At 46.3% G+C, this 20415-nt stretch overlaps 2 long non-coding RNA genes across 3 annotated transcripts in view; one reads left to right on the plus strand and one right to left on the minus strand.

Moving 5' to 3' along the window:
* The window catches only part of LOC134966610 (uncharacterized), a 51375-nt gene extending 33495 nt beyond the window's left edge, over positions 1-17880 (plus strand). Inside the window, exon 4 of the long non-coding RNA XR_010188676.1 lies at positions 17509-17880. This is a non-coding gene — a long non-coding RNA (uncharacterized LOC134966610). The remainder of the gene's footprint in view (positions 1-17508) is intronic.
* Positions 1-20415, minus strand: part of LOC134966609 (uncharacterized) — a 106080-nt gene that overhangs the window by 21173 nt on the left and 64492 nt on the right. Inside the window, exons 2-3 of one of the 2 annotated variants that reach the window (XR_010188675.1) lie at positions 17373-17548; positions 16895-16959 (exon numbers count right to left, since the gene is read on the minus strand). This is a non-coding gene — a long non-coding RNA (uncharacterized LOC134966609). Of the gene's footprint in view, positions 1-16894; positions 16960-17333; positions 17549-20415 lie in introns of both variants that reach the window. The other variant, XR_010188674.1, reaches the window with a different exon arrangement.

A 20415-nucleotide genomic window follows, 5' to 3' on the forward strand; every position in this document is an offset into this window, starting at 1 on the left:
TGAGGAGGGGGATGTACACGGTGATATATCGGAGGGTGAAGATGAGGTGGACATCTTGCCTCTGTAGAGCCAGTTTGTGCAAGGAGAGATTAATTGCTTCTTTTTTGGGGGGGGTCCAAACCAACCCGTCATATCAGTCACAGTCGTGTGGCAGACCCTGTCACTGAAATGATGGGTTGGTTAAAGTGTGCATGTCCTGTTTTGTTTATACAACATAAGGGTGGGTGGGAGGGCCCAAGGATAATTCCATCTTGCACCTCTTTTTTCTTTTCTTTTTCTTTGCATCATGTGCTGATTGGGGAGGGTTTTTTGGAAGGGACATCCTGCGTGACACTGCAGTGCCACTCCTAGATGGGCCCGGTGTTTGTGTCGGCCACTAGGGTCGCTAATCTTACTCACACAGCTACCTCATTGCGCCTCTTTTTTTCTTTGCGTCATGTGCTGTTTGGGGAGGGTTTTTTGGAAGGGACATCCTGCGTGACACTGCAGTGCCACTCCTAGATGGGCCCGGTGTTTGTGTCGGCCACTAGGGTCGCTAATCTTACTCACACAGTCAGCTACCTCATTGCGCCTCTTTTTTTCTTTGCGTCATGTGCTGTTTGGGGAGGGTTTTTTGGAAGGGACATCCTGCGTGACACTGCAGTGCCACTCCTAGATGGGCCCGGTGTTTGTGTCGGCCACTAGGGTCGCTAATCTTACTCACACAGCTACCTCATTGCGCCTCTTTTTTTCTTTGCGTCATGTGCTGTTTGGGGAGGGTTTTTTGGAAGGGCCATCCTGCGTGACACTGCAGTGCCACTCCTAGATGGGCCCGGTGTTTGTGTCGGCCACTAGGGTCGCTAATCTTACTCACACAGCTACCTCATTGCGCCTCTTTTTTTCTTTGCGTCATGTGCTGTTTGGGGAGGGTTTTTTGGAAGGGACATCCTGCGTGACACTGCAGTGCCACTCCTAGATGGGCCCGGTGTTTGTGTCGGCCACTAGGGTCGCTTATCTTACTCACACAGCGACCTCGGTGCAAATTTTAGGACTAAAAATAATATTGTGAGGTGTGAGGTATTCAGAATAGACTGAAAATGAGTGTAAATTATGGTTTTTGAGGTTAATAATACTTTGGGATCAAAATGACCCCCAAATTCTATGATTTAAGCTGTTTTTTAGTGTTTTTGGAAAAAAACACCCGAATCCAAAACACACCCGAATCCGACAAAAATAATTCGGTGAGGTTTTGCCAAAACGCGTTCGAACCCAAAACACGGCCGCGGAACCGAACCCAAAACCAAAACACAAAACCCGAAAAATTTCAGGCGCTCATCTCTAATAGTGTTTCCCCTCCCATCCCGGGCCACCGATGAAGTGCATACACACTACGCGATATCACAAGCGATATCGCACAGTGACGTCATGCCGCGGCCGTCTAGAACATGCAGCATCTGATGATATTGTCAGACTGAGCTGCATGTACAGCCGACAGCGGGGGCCATTAACCATATCGCTCAGGAGGGTAAAAATGAGCGATATGGTTTACAAAATCGCCTAGTGTGTACTCACCATAAAGTGTGTGCAGGGTTTGTTTGTTTGTTTTTTTTAGCAGTGGAGATGTTGCCCGTAGCAACCAATCAAATTCTGATTGGTTTGTGTTATGGGAAGGGGTTTGTGTTATGTTTTCTCTGCAGGGTGGCGTGTGTAATATTTTCTATGGGTAGGGATCGTGTATTAATTTTGTGTGTGGGGGGGCTGTATTAATATTATCTGTGTTATATGGCGGTCACTGATACTCTGACTACTGTCTGTATTGCATGGAGATAACTGATGCTCTGTGTTTTAGATGACGGTACTGCTGCTCTCTGCATTATATGGCAGTCACAACTTCTCTCTGTATTGTATACCAATGGCAGCCACTGATCTTCTCTGTATTTTATGGTAGTCAGTCAGTGATACTCTCTGTAGTATATGGTGGTCACAACTAGTCTCTGTATTGTATCTCATCACTCATGCTCCCTGTAGTATATGGCAGTCACTGTTATGTTTTCTGCATTATCTGGTGGTAACTGCAGTGCTTTCCTTTGTCTGGATGTCATTACTGTGATGCTCTCTGTATTAAATGCCGTTCATTGTGATGTATTGTATGGCGGTCACTGGAAATACTCTGGATTATCTGGCGGTCACTGTGAAGCGCTTAAGATACCGCCTTGTCAGGATCCAGCTGATCACGATAACGACGACGGAAATCCAACAAGTGGTGAGATGCTGGCACCGGAATACCGACGCAGCAGGCTATTCTCCCTCTGTGGGTGTCCCTGACACCCATAGAGGGAGAACATAACCTTTGTCGAGCGCAGTGAGCCACCGTGCCCGCAAGGGGCTTTTTAGCGCTCGCCCCGCTGCCTGCATACTGGTGGCCAGGATGCCGCTGTCGTTATACTGAAGGCTGGCATCCCAGCCACTGGTATTTCATACTGAATCCCTCTGCATTATATGGCAGTGACTGTAATGCTCTATGGCGGGCACTGATGGTGCCTTTATAATATGGCTGCAACTGTGATGCTCTGTAGTGGGCGAGGTAGTGTAGTACCTGTAGTGATACAGTACTTAGCTGTTGAGTATTCCATTTAAAAAAAAAAAAAGACACCTAGAACAGAATTAATACAGCAGGCATTGGCATCTTAATGTAACTGGGCTAAAAATGGGTTTTGTCATCATCCTACAAACATTTCGATATTTACAATGCTGGAGGCTTTATCCATGTGTGGCACCCCAGAAAATGGTGTGTGTCCCTTTAAAAAGTTACTCACAGGTCCGCAGCAGCACAGGGGGAGATTGCAGCACAGCAGGAGTTAAAGCCCAGACCCTGGTCCAATCACATGGTGGAGATGCAGATTGCTGATTGGACAGGAGCAACCTGGGAGAAAAGAGCCTTGTAGGAAGAAGGAGGTGGAGCAGTGCTGAGAGTGAGAGGAGGTGAATGCTTGCCTCATGCGGAGATGAGTGGGAGCAGAGAGAGAGACAGACCAAATGACAGCCACGGGGCGCTGGGCGGTGAAAGGCAGCGCTGCAGAGTGGGAGCAGCGGGGTACACTGGAGAGACACGTGCCAGGTTAGCAGGTGGTGAGACACCGCTGCCGCGGACCAGACACCGCCAAGTAGGAGGAGAGGTGCAGACGTCACAGCCATCTTGGTACTGAACAAGTGAACACCTAAACTTAAGAGGGTCTGAGTAAGTACAAAACCACAACAGCCCCGGGCAAGCTTGATAACCAGGTTAGGAGACCCCTATGCATAACTGTGAAAGTAAAGGGCTCAGACAGTATAACACCACATTGCTTAAGTTAGTTACTGCAATGCCGTAATTCTGCCAGCTAAGCACTGCAAGGAGTTTATTGAGGCAATCCATACCTCTACCACATGAAGACTCTGAGACTCAGTAAAACTGAGTTGTTGTACCAGTGCAAGTACAGACATTTAATTTGAAAGACTGGGTTTTGACAAGTTTGTGTACAACCTTGTAAGCAGGAAAAGAGACAGAGTTTGCTACATTGGAAAAGACCCTCATTGCTAAGTAACTTGTATCTCTTGAGAGACAATACCATTCCTTCGCTAGTTACATCCTCTTTGCATATTTTCCATATGACTGTGAAAATTTTACTTTGATTCCCCCACTTCATTTGTGTGCCAATTACCCAGTGACATACTGTGGCACAGCAGACTTCTATCTGAGCTCCAACGTTAATTGGCTGTGAAGACTGAAATACCTTGGCTAGGGAAAGCTAGACAGTAGTGTTGATTAATGTTAATTGTATTTTTCATCACTCTCATTACCACATTATATGATTCCAATTATTGTATGCCAGTATCTATGATTCAAATTAATATGTTCATCTGTGATTCCAATAATATTCTGCCATTCTTATGTGATTCCAATTAATTGTCTTTTGCATATTGAATGCTCTTTTGTGGTGTGATCTGTAGCCAAATAGTTTTTTCTATGCTCATCTTTTACACTCCAAATGCTTCTTTTTTTTATATTTTTCAATTTTTCCAAATTTACTGCCATTTCATCATCTCCAATCCAGAGTTCATTGCAGCTCAACAAAAGACATCCTGTGTAAATTGCTGATTCACTCCTGTTTCGTATCAATCTATCCTATGTCTCTGAATACAGTACTGCAGGACAGGGGAAGGGTCCGTCACATAGCAACCCAACACCTGTGATACTTCTCTCAACCACTTAGACATTCCTGCCAACCCCGGGATGTTACACAAGCAAGCCATGGGTGTGTACTATTCACAGGGGGGCTGAGCCCCTGGGGGTAAATTTATTGAAAGTTGTTTTAGGATCCCTTTTAAAACCGACTCAACTCTACCTGTTTTTCTTTTTCTTTTTTTTATAAAGTTTTATTAGTCGATTTACAGTAATACACAAAATCAAAATGTTGTACAAGAACAGTAAAAATTACGGAACACATATAAACCCTAAAAAGGGATAATCTAGCAAGTAAAATAAGAATTTACTTACCGATAATTCTATTTCTCGTAGTCCGTAGTGGATGCTGGGAACTCCGTAAGGACCATGGGGAATAGCGGCTCCGCAGGAGACTGGGCACAAAAGTAAAAGCTTTCTGACTAGCTGGTGTGCACTGGCTCCTCCCCCTATGACCCTCCTCCAAGCCTCAGTTAGGATACTGTGCCCGGACGAGCGTACATAATAAGGAAGGATCTTGAATCCCGGGTAAGACTCATACCAGCCACACCAATCACACCGTACAACTTGTGATCTGAACCCAGTTAACAGTATGATAAACGTAGGAGCCTCTGAAAAGATGGCTCACAACAATAAACAACACGATTTTTGTAACAATAACTATATACAAGTATTGCAGACAATCCGCACTTGGGATGGGCGCCCAGCATCCACTACGGACTACGAGAAATAGAATTATCGGTAAGTAAATTCTTATTTTCTCTGACGTCCTAGTGGATGCTGGGAACTCCGTAAGGACCATGGGGATTATACCAAAGCTCCCAAACGGGCGGGAGAGTGCGGATGACTCTGCAGCACCGAATGAGAGAACTCCAGGTCCTCCTCAGCCAGGGTATCAAATTTATAGAATTTTGCAAACGTGTTTGCCCCTGACCAAGTAGCTGCTCGGCAAAGTTGTAAAGCCGAGACCCCTCGGGCAGCCGCCCAAGATGAGCCCACTTTCCTTGTGGAATGGGCTTTTACAGATTTTGGCTGTGGCAGGCCTGCCACAGAATGTGCAAGCTGAATTGTACTACAAATCCAACGAGCAATCGTCTGCTTAGAAGCAGGAGCACCCAGCTTGTTGGGTGCATACAGGATAAACAGCGAGTCAGATTTTCTGACTCCAGCCGTCCTGGAAACATATATTTTCAGGGCCCTGACTACGTCCAGCAACTTGGAGTCCTCCAAGTCCCTAGTAGCCGCAGGCACCACAATAGGCTGGTTCATGTGAAACGCTGAAACCACCTTAGGGAGAAATTGAGGGCGAGTCCTCAGTTCTGCCCTGTCTGAATGAAAAATTAGGTAAGGGCTTTTATATGACAAAGCCGCCAATTCTGAGACACGCCTGGCTGAAGCCAGGGCTAACAGCATGACCACTTTCCATGTGAGATATTTCAATTCCACAGTGGTGAGTGGTTCAAACCAATGTGATTTTAGGAGACTCAACACTACATTGAGATCCCAAGGTGCCACTGGAGGCACAAAAGGAGGCTGTATATGCAGTACCCCTTTGACAAACGTCTGAACTTCAGGCACTGAAGCCAGTTCTTTTTGGAAGAAGATCGACAGGGCCGAAATTTGAACCCTAATGGACCCTAATTTTAGGCCCATAGATAGTCCTGTTTGCAGGAAATGCAGGAAACGACCCAGTTGAAATTCCTCTGTAGGGGCCTTCTTGGCCTCACACCACGCAACATATTTTCGCCAAATGCGGTGATAATGTTTTGCGGTTACATCCTTCCTGGCCTTGACCAGGGTAGGGATGACTTAATCTGGAATGCCTTTTTCCTTCAGGATACGGGTCCTCTGTGAGCATCTCTTGAAGTTCCGGGTACCAAGTCCTTCTTGGCCAATCCGGAGCCACGAGTATAGTTCTTACTCCTCTCCGTCTTATAATTCTCAATACCTTGGGTATGAGAGGCAGAGGAGGGAAAACATACACTGACTGGTACACCCACGGTGTTACCAGAGCGTCCACAGCTATTGCCTGAGGGTCCCTTGACCTGGCGCAATACCTGTCTAGTTTTTTGTTGAGGCGGGACGCCATCATGTCCACCTTTGGTTTTTCCCAACGGTTTACAATCATGTGGAAAACTTCTGGATGAAGTCCCCACTCTCCCGGGTGGAGGTCGTGTCTGCTGAGGAAGTCTGCTTCCCAGTTGTCCACTCCCGGAATGAACACTGCTGACAGTGCTATCACATGATTTTCCGCCCAGCGAAGAATCCTTGCAGCTTCTGCCATTGCCCTCCTGCTTCTTGTGCCGCCCTGTCTGTTTACGTGGGCGACTGCCGTGATGTTGTCCGATTGGATCAATACCGACTGACCCTGAAGCAGAGGCCTTGCTTGGCTTAGGGCATTGTAAATTGCCCTTAGTTCCAGGATATTTATGTGAAGAGACGTTTCCATGCTTGACCACAAGCCCTGGAAATTTCTTCCCTGTGTGACTGCTCCCCAGCCTCTCAGGCTGGCATCCGTGGTCACCAGAATCCAGTCCTGAATGCCGAATCTGCGGCCCTCTAGAAGATGAGCACTCTGCAACCACCACAGGAGAGACACCCTTGTCCTTGGAGATAGGGTTATCCGCTGATGCATCTGAAGATGCGATCCGGACCATTTGTCCAGCAGATCCCACTGAAAAGTTCTTGCATGGAATCTTCCGAATGGAATCGCTTCGTAAGAAGCCACCATCTTTCCCAGGACCCTTGTGCATTGATGCACTGACACTTGTCCTGGTTTCAGGAGGTTCCTGACTAGCTCGGATAACTCCCTGGCCTTCTCCTCCGGGAGAAACACCTTTTTCTGGACTGTGTCCAGAATCATCCCTAGGAACAGTAGACGTGTTGTTGGAATCAGCTGCGATTTTGGAATATTTAGAATCCACCCGTGCTGACGTAGCACCACCTGAGATAGTGCTACTCCGACCTCTAACTGTTCCCTGGATCTTGCCCTTATCAGGAGATCGTCCAAGTAAGGGATAATTAAGACGCCTTTTCTTCGAAGAAGAATCATCATTTCGGCCATTACCTTGGTAAAGACCCGTGGTGCCGTGGACAATCCAAACGGCAGCGTCTGAAACTGATAATGACAGTTCTGTACCACAAACCTGAGGTACCCTTGGTGAGAAGGGTAGATTGGGACATGGAGATAAGCATCTTTGATGTCCGGAGACACCATATAGTCCCCTTCTTCCAGGTTCGCTATCACTGCTCTGAGTGATTCCATCTTGAATTTGAACCTTTTTATGTAAGTGTTCAATGATTTCAGATTTAAAATCGGTCTCACCGAGCCGTCCGGCTTCGGTACCACAAACAGCGTGGAATAATACCCCTTTCCCTGTTGTAGGAGGGGTACCTTGATTATCACCTGCTGGGAATACAGCTTGTGAATAGCTTCCAATACTGCCTCCCTGTCGGAGGGAGACGTTGGTAGAGCAGACTTCAGGAACCGGCGAGGGGGAGACGTCTCGAATTCCAATTTGTACCCCTGTGATACTACCTGCAGGATCCAGGGGTCCACTTGCGAGTGAGCCCACTGCGCGTTGAAATTTTTGAGACGGGCCCCCACCGTGCCTGAGTCCGCTTGTAAAGCCCCAGCGTCATGCTGAAGACTTGGCAGAAGCGGGGGAGGGCTTCTGATCCTGGGAAGAGGCTGCCTGCTGCAGTCTTTTTCCCCTTCCTCTGCCCCGGGGCAGAAATGAGTGGCCTTTTGCCCGCTTGCCCTTATGGGGACGAAAGGACTGAGTTTGAAAAGACGGTGTCTTTTTCTGCTGAGAGGTGACCTGGGGTAAAAAGGTGGATTTCCCAGCCGTCGCCGTGGCCACCAGGTCTGACAGACCGACCCCAAATAACTCCTCCCCTTTATACGGCAAAACTTCCATATGCCGTTTGGAATCCGCATCACCTGACCACTGTCGTGTCCATAAACTTCTTCTGGCAGAAATGGACAACGCACTTACTCTTGATGCCAGGGTGCAAATATCCCTCTGTGCATCTCGCATATATAGTAATGCATCCTTTAAATGCTCTATAGTCAATAATATACTGTCCCTATCCAGGGTATCAATATTTTCAGTCAGGGAATCCGACCAAGCCACTCCAGCGCTGCACATCCAGGCTGAGGCGATTGCTGGTCGTAGTATAACACCAGTATGTGTGTATATACCTTTTAGGATATTTTCCAGCTTTCTATCAGCTGGTTCCTTGAGGGCGGCCGTATCAGGAGACGGTAACGCCACGTGTTTTGATAAGCGTGTGAGCGCCTTATCTACCCTAGGGGGTGTTTCCCAACGCGCCCTAACCTCTGGCGGGAAAGGGTATAATGCCAATAATTTATTAGAAATCAGCAGTTTTTTATCGGGGGAAACCCACGCTTTGTCACACACCTCATTTAATTCATCTGATTCAGGAAAAACTATGGGTAGTTTTTTCACACCCCACATAATACCCCTTTTTGTGGTACTTGTAGTATCAGAAATGTTCAAAGCCTCCTTCATTGCCGTGATCATGTAACGTGTGGCCCTACTGGACATTACGTTTGTCTCGTCACCGTCGACACTGGAGTCCGTGTCTGGGTCTGTGTCGACCATCTGAGGTAACGGGCGCTTTAGAGCCCCTGACGGTGTTTGAGACGCCTGGACAGGCACTAACTGATTTGCCGGCTGTCTCATGTCGTCAACAGTTTTTTTGCAAAGTGCTGACACTGTCACGTAATTCCTTCCATACTACCATCCAGTCAGGTGTCGACTCCCTAGGGGGTGACATCACTATTACAGGCAATTGCTCCGCCTCCACATCATTTTCCTCCTCATACATGTCGACACAATCGTACCGACACACAGCACACACACAGGGAATGCTCTGATAGAGGACAGGACCCCACGAGCCCTTTGGGGAGACAGAGGGAGAGTTTGCCAGCACTCACCAGAGCGCTATATATATGCAGGGATAACCTTATATAAGTGTTTCTCCCTTCTATAGCTGCTGTATATGTATTTTCTGCCAATTAGTGCCCCCCCCTCTCTTGTTTTACCCTGATTCTGTAGCAGGACTGCAGGGGAGAGTCAGGGAGCCGTCCTTCCAGCGGAGCTGTGAGGGAAAATGGCGCTTGTGTGCTGAGGAGATAGGCTCCGCCCCCTTTTCGGCTGCCTTTTCTCCCGCTTTTTTTAGGAAAACTGGCAGGGGTTAAATGCATCCATATAGCCCAGGAGCTATATGTGATGCATTTCTTTAGCCATATAAGGTTTAAAACATGTTTTATTGCGTCTCAGGGCGCTCCCCCCCAGCGCCCTGCACCCTCAGTGACCGGAGTGTGAAGTGTGCTGAGAGCAATGGCGCACAGCTGCAGTGCTGTGCGCTACCTTATTGAAGACAGGAACGTCTTCTGCCGCCGATTTTTCCGGACCTCTTCTCTCTTCTGGCTCTGTAAGGGGGCCGGCGGCGCGGCTCCGGGACCCATCCAGGCTGAACCTGTGATCGTCCCTCTGGAGCTAATGTCCAGTAGCCAAGAAGCCCAATCCACTCTGCATTCAGGTGAGTTCGCTTCTTCTCCCCTTAGTCCCACGATGCAGTGAGCCTGTTGCCAGCAGGTCTCACTGAAAATAAAAAAACCTATTTAAAACTTTTACTCTAAGCAGCTCTGGAGAGCTACCTAGCATGCACCCTTCTCGGCCGGGCACAAAAATCTAACTGAGGCTTGGAGGAGGGTCATAGGGGGAGGAGCCAGTGCACACCAGCTAGTCAGAAAGCTTTTACTTTTGTGCCCAGTCTCCTGCGGAGCCGCTATTCCCCATGGTCCTTACGGAGTTCCCAGCATCCACTAGGACGTCAGAGAAATTAGTAAAAAAAAATTTTGTTTATTTAAACAAGATGACAGAAATAGTGTAATAGAGAGTCCCTCAGTTCCATGGTGTGGCCAACCAGTCTAGGGGAGTGAGAGAGCGGAAAGAAAAGAGATAGGAAAAAAAAAGAACAAGATCGAGAACAAAGCGAGAAATAGAGAGAAGAGGAGGAGAGGAGTCCAAGTGGCGGAGTCCGGGAAGACAACCCAAAAAGAGGGGAAGGTATCTTAATTAGCTACAGAATGGGGAGGGGGCATTTTGAGAAGCTAGCCAAGGTGTTCTGACTTTGTCAAATGCCCCGGTAGATTGCCTAATGATACTGGTCATATATTCCATTTTATACACGTACCAAATGTAGGAGATGACGGATTGCAGGGATGGTGAAGTGGGAGATTTCCAGGCTTTTGCTATGTGGCATGTCGTAGCGGTAGCCACATGACGCAATAGCTTGTTCTGGGGTTTAGTTAAGGTCGGGAGGTCTAGAGGGAGTAGGAAGTATTTAGGGTCCAGGGGGATTGGGACAGTGAATAGACACGAAAGAAGTCGAACAATGTCTTTCCATAAAGATTCTAATTTCGGACAAGTCCACCAAATATGTATATATGTCCCTTCAGCAGCGCAACCCCTCCAACAACTGTCTGTAACATCGGGATACATCGCCTTTAAGCGAGAGGGTACATAGTACCAACGGTATAACAGTTTATATACATTCTCCTTTATCCGAACACAGATAGAACAGGAGGACGCATTACTCCATATTTCTCCCCATTCCTCCTCATCCAAAGTGACACCCAGATCCCTCTCCCAGGCCAGCTCTCTGGCATCTTTGGGAGCGGCAGAGCCCAGTAATAGCAAAGCATAGAGGTCAGAGATAAGACCTTTCGTAGAAGATCGTCTCAGACATATATTTTTAAGAGTGGTGAGCGGCCTAGAAGAGAGAGTGGTATGGACCCTGGAATGGAAGTGCCTAAGTTGGAGGTATCGAAAAAATTCACTATGAGGGAGAGAGTATTGTGTCTGAATCTGGGTAAACAAAGGAAAAGGTGTACTAGAGGTGATGTCATTGAGAAAAGAAATGTTCCCCTGTTTCCAAAGTGAAAAAGCAGATTTAACCATTCCCGGAGGGAAGGCAGGGTTATGGAACAGAGGTACAAGGGGAGATGGATTAGGGGCCAATTGTAGTTTCCTCAGCACGAGATCCCAAATAAACTCAACCTGTTTTTCACTTGTGTTTGACTTTCTAAAATCTGGTATTTACTAAAAGTCATTTTTGTGACCATTTTAAAGATCGAAGGTGATGTGAGTAGGTTCTAAAAATCTAAACTCAGTCGGTTTTAGTTAAACAGACGTTAGAAACCAACTGTAAACAGACTCAAAGTTGGCTCCAAAAACTGACTTAAAACCTAATTACATTTCCTACTGCTCTCCCATTGGCCAAAGCATTTCACATACATGTTTAGACCCATAAACACCTTTGCATGCTTAGGAAAATATACAGTATTGCAGAGCCTTGCATTGCCATGATTAGTACAGCCAGAGTGCACCACTTTGTGGTGTCCCTTTTAATAGGCTTCATAATGAGGTTTCAGCCAATTACACATGTTTAGAAGTTAAACAGAACTGCATCAGATGCAGATGGGGAAGGGGGAGGGGGGGGGGAGTCACATCTAAATTGTAGTGTTAAAAGCATCCCTGCATTTGTAGGCTACATGCAAAAGCAGCAAGAAAATAAGTGTAGCTGCACCCAGAGCGGCCCTAGGCATAGGAAAACTAGGCAAATGCCTAGGGGCACAAGCAGCTTCTGCTGATTAAAATGATATGCGGCATGCCTATATTCTGTGTGTAGCATTTCGGATGCAGATACAGCCGCAGTCGCACACAGAATATAGGCATTCTGCATATCATTTTAATCAGCAGAAGCTGCTTGTGCATCCTAGCCACATAGCAATGCAAATAAGATGCATTTTCATAAATAAATAGAGGTGGCCGAAGTTAGCATAGCTGCCAGCTGACTCTGGCCAGGCATCTCCTGCTGCATGATGCATTGAGGCAAGGTGTATGAGGACACATATGAGGACACATATGAGGACACATCTGGATCCAAGCAGAGGCAGAGGTCACAGTGTTAGTGTCCCTGCGAGTGCTGTGTGTGAGTGAGTTGGTTGTGCAAGAGTGTTCGAAATATGTGTAATGGACATTATGTGTATAAGGGCATTAGGCATAATGTGTAAGGTGCATTATGTTTATAAGGACATTAATAATGTGTGTCATATGTGTAAGGGGCATTACTGTGTGGTATTATGTGTATAAATGGATTATTAATGTGTGGCATTATGTGTATAAGGTGCTCTTCTGTGTGGCGTAACATATAGAAAGGGCACTGCTGTGTGGTCTAATATGAATAAAGAGCAATATGGTGTGGTGTAATGTGAATAAGTAACAATTCAGTGTGATGTAATGTGAATAAGGGGCTCTACTGTGAGGAGTAACGTATATAAGGTAAAGTGGTACTACTGTGTGATGTAACGTGAATTAGGGGCACTAATGTGAGGAGTAACGTATATAAGGTAAAGTGGTACTACTGTGTGATGTAATGTGAATTAGGGACACTATCACATGATAAAATGTGAATAAAGTTGCAGTACTGTGTGCCGTAATCTGAATTGGGGGTGCTATTGTCTGGCCATTCCCCTTGCAAGGGACAACACACCCCTTTTTGTTCCTATTTAAAATATAGAGGGTAGGAACACCAAAATAAGGACTGCTATGGGTGAGGGGGGATGGTGCTGGTAAAGGGGTGCAGGGTCAGAGGCGGAACTAGCGATGGTGCTAGGGGGCACCAGCTAGAATCTTGCCTAGGGCATCATATTGGTTAGGGCCGGATCTGTCTGCACCCCTTGCACTGCAACATGGTTTGTGTACTTTGCAAAGTTACTTGATTTTTTTTTTTTGCTTTGCTTCCAGCTCAGAACCAGACCATTAATATTTAACACCTGTGCAGAGGAAATGTTTTGCAAATTGGATATGCATAAAAAGTACTGAATGGAGATTATCTTGGGAGGTTTGACATTGTGCATAATCTTGTTATGTATGGTACTGCAAAATATTGTCACAAATAATCAGTCAATATAATTTCTCGTTGTCATTTCTCGGAGCTGACGAGAGGTTCATGGATGACCCAGGTGCTTTCACTCTTCAGGTGCCCCCTCTCCTCCTCACTTATCAGACAGGAGGGAGGGACCATCTTCTGCTTCAGTCCCCTTGACATCATAGTCCAGCGCCCACTCCCATCCAGGATTGGACTGGCCCACAGGGGTACAGGGGAAACCCCTGGTGGGCCCGACTACCTGCGGGCCCACCTCCTCCTCTAGGGATCAGGTTCCAGACTGTGGACTTAAATTATACATTATACATATATGGTACATAATGCTGCATAGGACTATGGTATTTTCTACAGTGCATTACTGTTATTAATCTAGTATATTATCATGCATGGACTAGCAGTATTTACTGTATATATTTATAAAGGAGCCCTGACCACGCACTCTTTAATGGTAAGCCAAGCCTGTAATGGGCTGGCCACACCCCCTCTGGTGGCTGGCCACACCCCTAAGCGTGGGCCCCTACTACTGTATTCCCCTGGTGGACCCTTCATGCCCCAGTCCGACACCGCTCCCATCCCATCACTTGGATGGAGGTACAGCAACAATCATATCACACATGCTCTGCCAGATCAGCGGTTGGTGCTCAGTATGTGATTTCTTCAGGGAATATGGCACTTAGGGGGACACTTACTAAGCAGTGATAAAAGTGGAGAAATTAGCCAGTGGAGAAGTTGCCCATGGCAACCAATCAGCGTTGATGTAACATTTATCATTTGCGTACTATAAAAGTATACAGAGCAGCTGATTGGTTGCCATGGGCAACTTCTCCACTGGCTCACTTCTCCACTTTTATCACTGCTTAGTACATGTCCCCCTTAGGGTGACATTATGTCAACTTAATTCAAACACCTAGGCTTGACTAATGGTAGCTACTGACCCCGAGTGCTTCTCAAATGTTTATTAATATACAGCTATATTTGGTTTTGTACAGTTTGGGCATCGTTGTCTTTTTATTGCACCTTACAGCGGTTCTTGGCAAAGACCAGGGGATCCGTTAGACTCTGCATCTCTACACTGCCAGCAGGCACAGGAGGCGGAATTAGAGAACCAGAGCAGCTTCTTGCATGTGGTATGTTTTGTCCAACTAAAATCAGTAGAGAGTGGTAGTCTATTTCTGCTTGATTTTATGGGTCCATTTTAAATGGAACTGACAAAAATGACAAACTTTACACTACTAAAAATCATCCAATGCCGACGTCGATATTAAAATCAACTATTAGTAAATATGCAATTTAGACCATGAGGGACGGGGCGGAGGCGGCCGGCGTTATGGAAAACGGGGGTGGGTTGCCCTCGTTTTCTGGGAGTGGCGAGGCCAAGGACTGGGTTATTGTAAATCTGGAAAAGCTACTCACTTCTAATTCTTTTGTGGTCGTGTTTGTACAACTTTATATGTTGATTTTCATACATATGTTGATTTTTCCCCCCCTTACATTGTGTAAAACAAAATGCAAATTCACCCTTTTCTCATCTGAAATTGGTAGCTTTCATGGTAGAAAATGTTCAGGTCACAAAAGCAAAGTTTGAGGGGAATAAATACTATTTACTGTACTTTAGAGACATAGGGGGTCATTCCGAGTTGATCGCTAGCTGCCGTTGTTCGCAGCGCAGCGATCAGGCTAAAAACTGGCATTACTGCGCATGCGTATGCACCGCAATGTGCACGCGCGTCGTACGGGTACAAAGCCCGTTGTTGTTTTGCACAGGTTCTAGCGAAGTTTTCAGTCGCATTGACTGCCTCAAGAAGATTGACAGGAAGGGGGTGTTTCTGGGTGTCAACTGACCATTTTCAGGGAGTACTTGCAAAAACGCAGGCGTGTCTGAAAAAACGCAGGCGTGGCTGGGCGTTCGCTGGGCGGGTGTATGACGTCAAATCCGGATGAAGTGATCGCAAGCGCTGAGTAGGTTCAGAGCTACTCTGAAACTGCACAAACTGTTTTTGCAGAGCTCGGCTGCACATGCGTTCACACTTCTGCTAAGCTAAAATACACTCCCAGTGGGCGGCGGCATAGCGTTTGCACGGCTGCTAAAACTAGCTAGCGAGCGATCAACTTGGAATGACCCCCATAAGCAATTAAGAAAGAGTCATTACTACCCAAGGACAAAATATTTTGTTAAATAGTGATCAACCACAACTTAGTGATTGGGGTTTCACATTGGTGCTATGTTAAGCTGGGTACACACAGGTCGATATATCGGCCGTTCTATTAAATGACCAATATATTGCTGGCCCATCGGCCAGTGTGTACCAACGATATGTCTGTGAACGCCGTGGTTCAGACATTCCCGCGTTGGGGGATCAGTATGAGATCCCGGCGGTCGGAATCCTGGTGGTCAGGAGACCAACGCTGGGATCCCAACACCCAGGATCCCGGTGGCAAAAGCGGCCCGTACACATGCTGCAGAGGCCACCGATGTTTGAAGGCTCAACTTGCAAGCTCATGTAAATGCCCGCCCAGTTTGTGACATCAGTAACGACAGGTCGGGCAGTGTGTATGCACAACACACTGCCCGATCCACCTATAGATATAGCTGCAGATCCATTGATCTGCAGATATATCTATCAGTGTGTACCCAGTCTTAGATAGGTGTAATATTATTTCTGTAAAGGGATAATAGAATGGTTTTCTATTCATGTTGGAAGGTGCAGTGTCTTGTATTAGTATTCAGTATAATAAAATTGAATTAAGATCATGCAATGTTCAATAGGTTTAGGGGAGTATCGATAGCCCGATAATAACCATCGGTCATATATCGGGCTATCTAATTACAGCCCATTTCTTTCGGGCGAATAAGGTTCAGTTTTCAGGCAATAATACATGGGATCTGGGATAGGTTCCCAGATCTATGTGTTATGGTGGATCCTTATAGTGGACTACTGTATGCTTCGGGTACCTGAGGCATTGGGGGATCATGCTGGCTAATAGGACAGTCTAATAGCATGGCTAATAGGACAGTCCCCATGAACCTATTATCAGCGGTATATTACTGCTGCTAATAGGATATCCCAATTAATGTCTTATACCTCTATAGAGTATAAATATTATTACAGGTAGGGTGTCCGTTATCCGGATACCCGTTAACCGAAATATTCTGAAAACCAGAATATTTTAGTCCCGTAGCGATGTCATGATGCGGCCGGCCTCATGACATCACTGGAGTCTGCGGCCAATCACAGACAGGAGGGGAGTGGCTTTGCAGCCATTCCCTCACCTCCGCTGACACCCAGTACCTGCTGCAGACCCGCTGCTAACTCCCAGGACTCACCACTGACACACCACACCCCTTCGCCAACACGCCAGACCCCCCCCCCCCCCCCCCTGCCGACGCGTCGGACCCCACCGGCCACGTCCACATAACAGGTTATCTGTAAAAATCCCATATCCGGAATGCTTCTGGTTCCGAGCATTACGGATATGGGATACTCAACCTGTATTATCTTTTTTCTATACCTACCTAATTTGCCACACATTTTATTTCTTCCTCAAATCTGCCCTAGGGAATTGCTTTCAAATATTCCAAACAGTGGAAGTAAAGTACTGAATACATTGTGGTAGCTAGTGTACACAGTCGTCTTCTTCTTAGAATTGCAATCCACAAAATAAATCACTTTAACACAGTGCATTTGATTTGATTACTAAACCCATTACCATCCGTGCTGATACTTTATACACCGATGGACAGGACAGCGGGAATATTATCGATGTAGTTCACCCTGTGGGATAAAATATATATTTGTAAATTATGTTCAGATAATATTTTACAAGCTGTACTCCCATTGCTGCTAGTATCAGAGTATGTATTCTACTGAATTGAATAAACCTGCTTCTTGTGTCTTACATAATGTGCCTCTGGTGTTTTATATCATGTCTGATTGACTATAATACAATATATGCATGTGACGCTGGATTGAGTGTGTTCTATGGCCAAAGATAAAACAATGACGGCAAAGTCATTTTCATCCTTACTAATATAGACACAGGCTGCGTCATTCCTATAGTGTATGGTGATAATTAGGCGGTTCACTTCCCGCTGCAATACTACGACGCCACCATATACAAGTCTTACGCTGTCAGTGTCGCAACTCACTATCTCCTTGTGTTCTCATTCCCTGCAGTCTGGCTTTACCTCTGTCTCCTTCCTGAGTCACTGGGAATGACAGGCTTGAGGCAGGGTTACACAGGCAGAAAGGACTTTTATTGTGACACAGGCACCTCCTCTCCCTCTTTCTCTCTCTCTCATTCTCTCTCTCTCTCTTTCTCAGGGAAGAACTGGAACAACTGAGCAGGCCGGGGACAGAATCACTGCAAGGATAGAGGGAGAGCGAAAGTGAGAGGAGAAGAGGGCGGAATGCAGTCATTATTATGTGCGCAACATCAACATAAGCAGCTCACAAATACCAGATATTTACTAAGGAGGCTTGGAAAGAGGTTGCAATACGGCTAAAATAAGATGTACATAACTGAGAGCCACAAAGGAGGACAGTAACGGATCAATTAGACGTGGCCGCAATTGTTTTATCAGAGGATCTGAGCTGGAAAAGATGGTGATACATAAGTCTTTCCCTCCCACCCAATTAGAACTGCAGTACAAGAAGTTTAATTAAAATGGAAACGATGCAATGCTATTCTGGGACAGTGGATTAAACGGGATCAGTATGCGATACGGCCGGACGGAATCCCGGCGGTCGGAATACCGCCACCGGGATCCCGACCGGCACAATCCAGACAGGGGGGCGAGCGCAACGAAGCCCCTTGCGGGCTCGCTGCGCTCTCCACACTAATTTATTCTCCCACTATGGGTGTCGTGGACACCCACAGAGGGATAATATGTCAGGATTGTGCCGGTCGGTCGGGATCCCGGTGTCGATATTCCGGCGGGATCTTGACCGCATCCCGATTAAATAAGGACTGTTACTACTTAAGGGCCCTATACGCTGGCAGATAACAATGCACGATATGAATGAGTTCTCGTTCATTAATGAACGAGAACTCGTTCATATCGTGCAGTGTGTAGGCACCAACGATGAACGATGCGCGGCCCCGTGGCTTATGCATGCAGGCCAATACAGAACTTCACTCCCCCACGTCACCTCCCCCCGCCGCCGGGACGCCCGTCTACCGTATCGGCGGTCTGGCAGCTCAGCGGCGAGTGGCCCAGTCTGTAGCAGGGTTGCCCTTAACATTACTCAGAGATGCAAATGGCCACTAAAACCAGAGCACCCAATCAGAACCTTGCTTGAATGACAAATGTACAGCAAAGATAAAAGCTAATTGCTGATTGGCAGACAAGTTATGGCATAGCGGGAGTGGGATACGGTCATTAGGTCGACCACATTAGGTCAAGCACTATTGATCAACATGCATTAGATCAACATGGTCACTAGGTCGACATGGAAAAAGGTTGACGTGAGTTTTTCACTTTTTTTCTTAATTTTTTGAACTTTTTCATACTTTACGATCCACGTGGACTACGATTGGAAATAGTAACCTATGCCGAGCGCATCGGCAGCGGAGCGAGGCACCTTGCCCGAAGCATGGCGCGCAAAACGAGCCATGCGAGGGGAAACTGTGCACTAATTGGGGTTCCCTGTCACTTTACAAAGAAAACTACACCCAAAAAAGTTTAAAAAATCATGTCGACCTTGTTCATGTCGACCTAATGCATGGCGACCAATAAGGCTGTATACTGTAACTTTCAGCAAACTGTGAAAATTGGAAGTTACCTGCAGAAACCTTCAGAAATTTGGGAAATCGTGAGATTCAGCCAGGAATATCCCTGTAAGCATCAGCAACACAGGGCTTATTATTAATAATAATTATATCACTTTAATATCAATTGTAAGAACCAAATGCAATAATATATATACACACACACACACACACACACACACAAAGAGAGAGAGAGATTATGTGGCCCTTAAAATAGTTAATCATCACGCTGAAAACATATAAGATATAGAGGCCGATGTATTAAGCCTGGAGAAGTGATAAGTGGAAGGTGACTGATAACGCACCAGCCAATCAGCTCCTAACGGTCGAGTTACAGGCTGGGTTTGAAAAATGACAGATGCTGACCGGCTGGTGCGTTATCACCTTCCACTTTATCACTTCTCCAGGCTTAATACATCGGCCCCATAGCCTCAGAGGATTGTCCAAATCAAAGTTCCAATATACTTTAGTTATAATCTGCAGTGTGGTACTACAAGTCCCAGAAACATACCATCAGACTAACAAGCTAAAAGCTGTGTAATTACCAGAGAATCCACATGAAAAAGGTTCTCAGGTGCTAATATGTGATATCTCTGTGGTGAAAGCTCTCCTGACAAGTGAAGTGGTCTGTCTTCTTGTAGAGCCAGGGGGAAATAAATGGGGCGTGAGCATAAAGTTGGCCCTTTGCAATACAATGGCTGGCTCCGTACAGGCTGTCCCTCTTCTAGATTGGTCATTCTGCTCAAACATCGACACACATACTGTAGGTGCATTGTTCAAGCGCTTGTTTGAATTCATTGCAGATGTGGAGACTGGATGTTGTTAATATCCCGGCGGCTGGGGATCCTGGTGGTCAGAATACCGACTGCATGATCCGGACCGCTGAGAATGACAGCTGCACCAGGCAGGGGCGTAGCCAGAACTTTTTGGGCCCCATAGCAACATTTTGAAGGGGCCCCCGTCCCAATGCTTCTAGAGAGACATTTCTCTGCAGCAGTTGTGAATTGTATGCCCTATAATAGTGCCCTAGTTCATTTTCTGAACCATAGTAGAGCCTTATTTTCTTTTATGAATCACAGTAGTGCTTATGTTCACCCTATGTCACATCAGAGCTGCCAGTACACATTATGCCGCACAGTACCCCCAATTCACATTATGATATATAGCTGTAGTGCTCCCTATTCATATTGCGCCTCATTACATTGCCGTGGTTTATATTATATAATATTAAAATGTCCTACAGTTCATGTTATACCACACTACAATGAGCAGGTACAGGGGCATAGCTAGATATATCGCAGGCCCCAAGGAAAAAGTTTGAAAGGACCCCTACGTACCACCCAATGGCGAAAAATGTATATAATACATGTAACTATGACAGGGAAGGTGGCTCCTCTCAGCTCTGGGCCCCATAGCAGCTTCACTCCCTGCACCTATGGTAGCTACACCCTTGTATATAA

This window comes from Pseudophryne corroboree, chromosome 10, assembly GCF_028390025.1.
Source record: "Pseudophryne corroboree isolate aPseCor3 chromosome 10, aPseCor3.hap2, whole genome shotgun sequence".
NCBI classification, from domain to species: Eukaryota; Metazoa; Chordata; class Amphibia; order Anura; family Myobatrachidae; genus Pseudophryne; species Pseudophryne corroboree.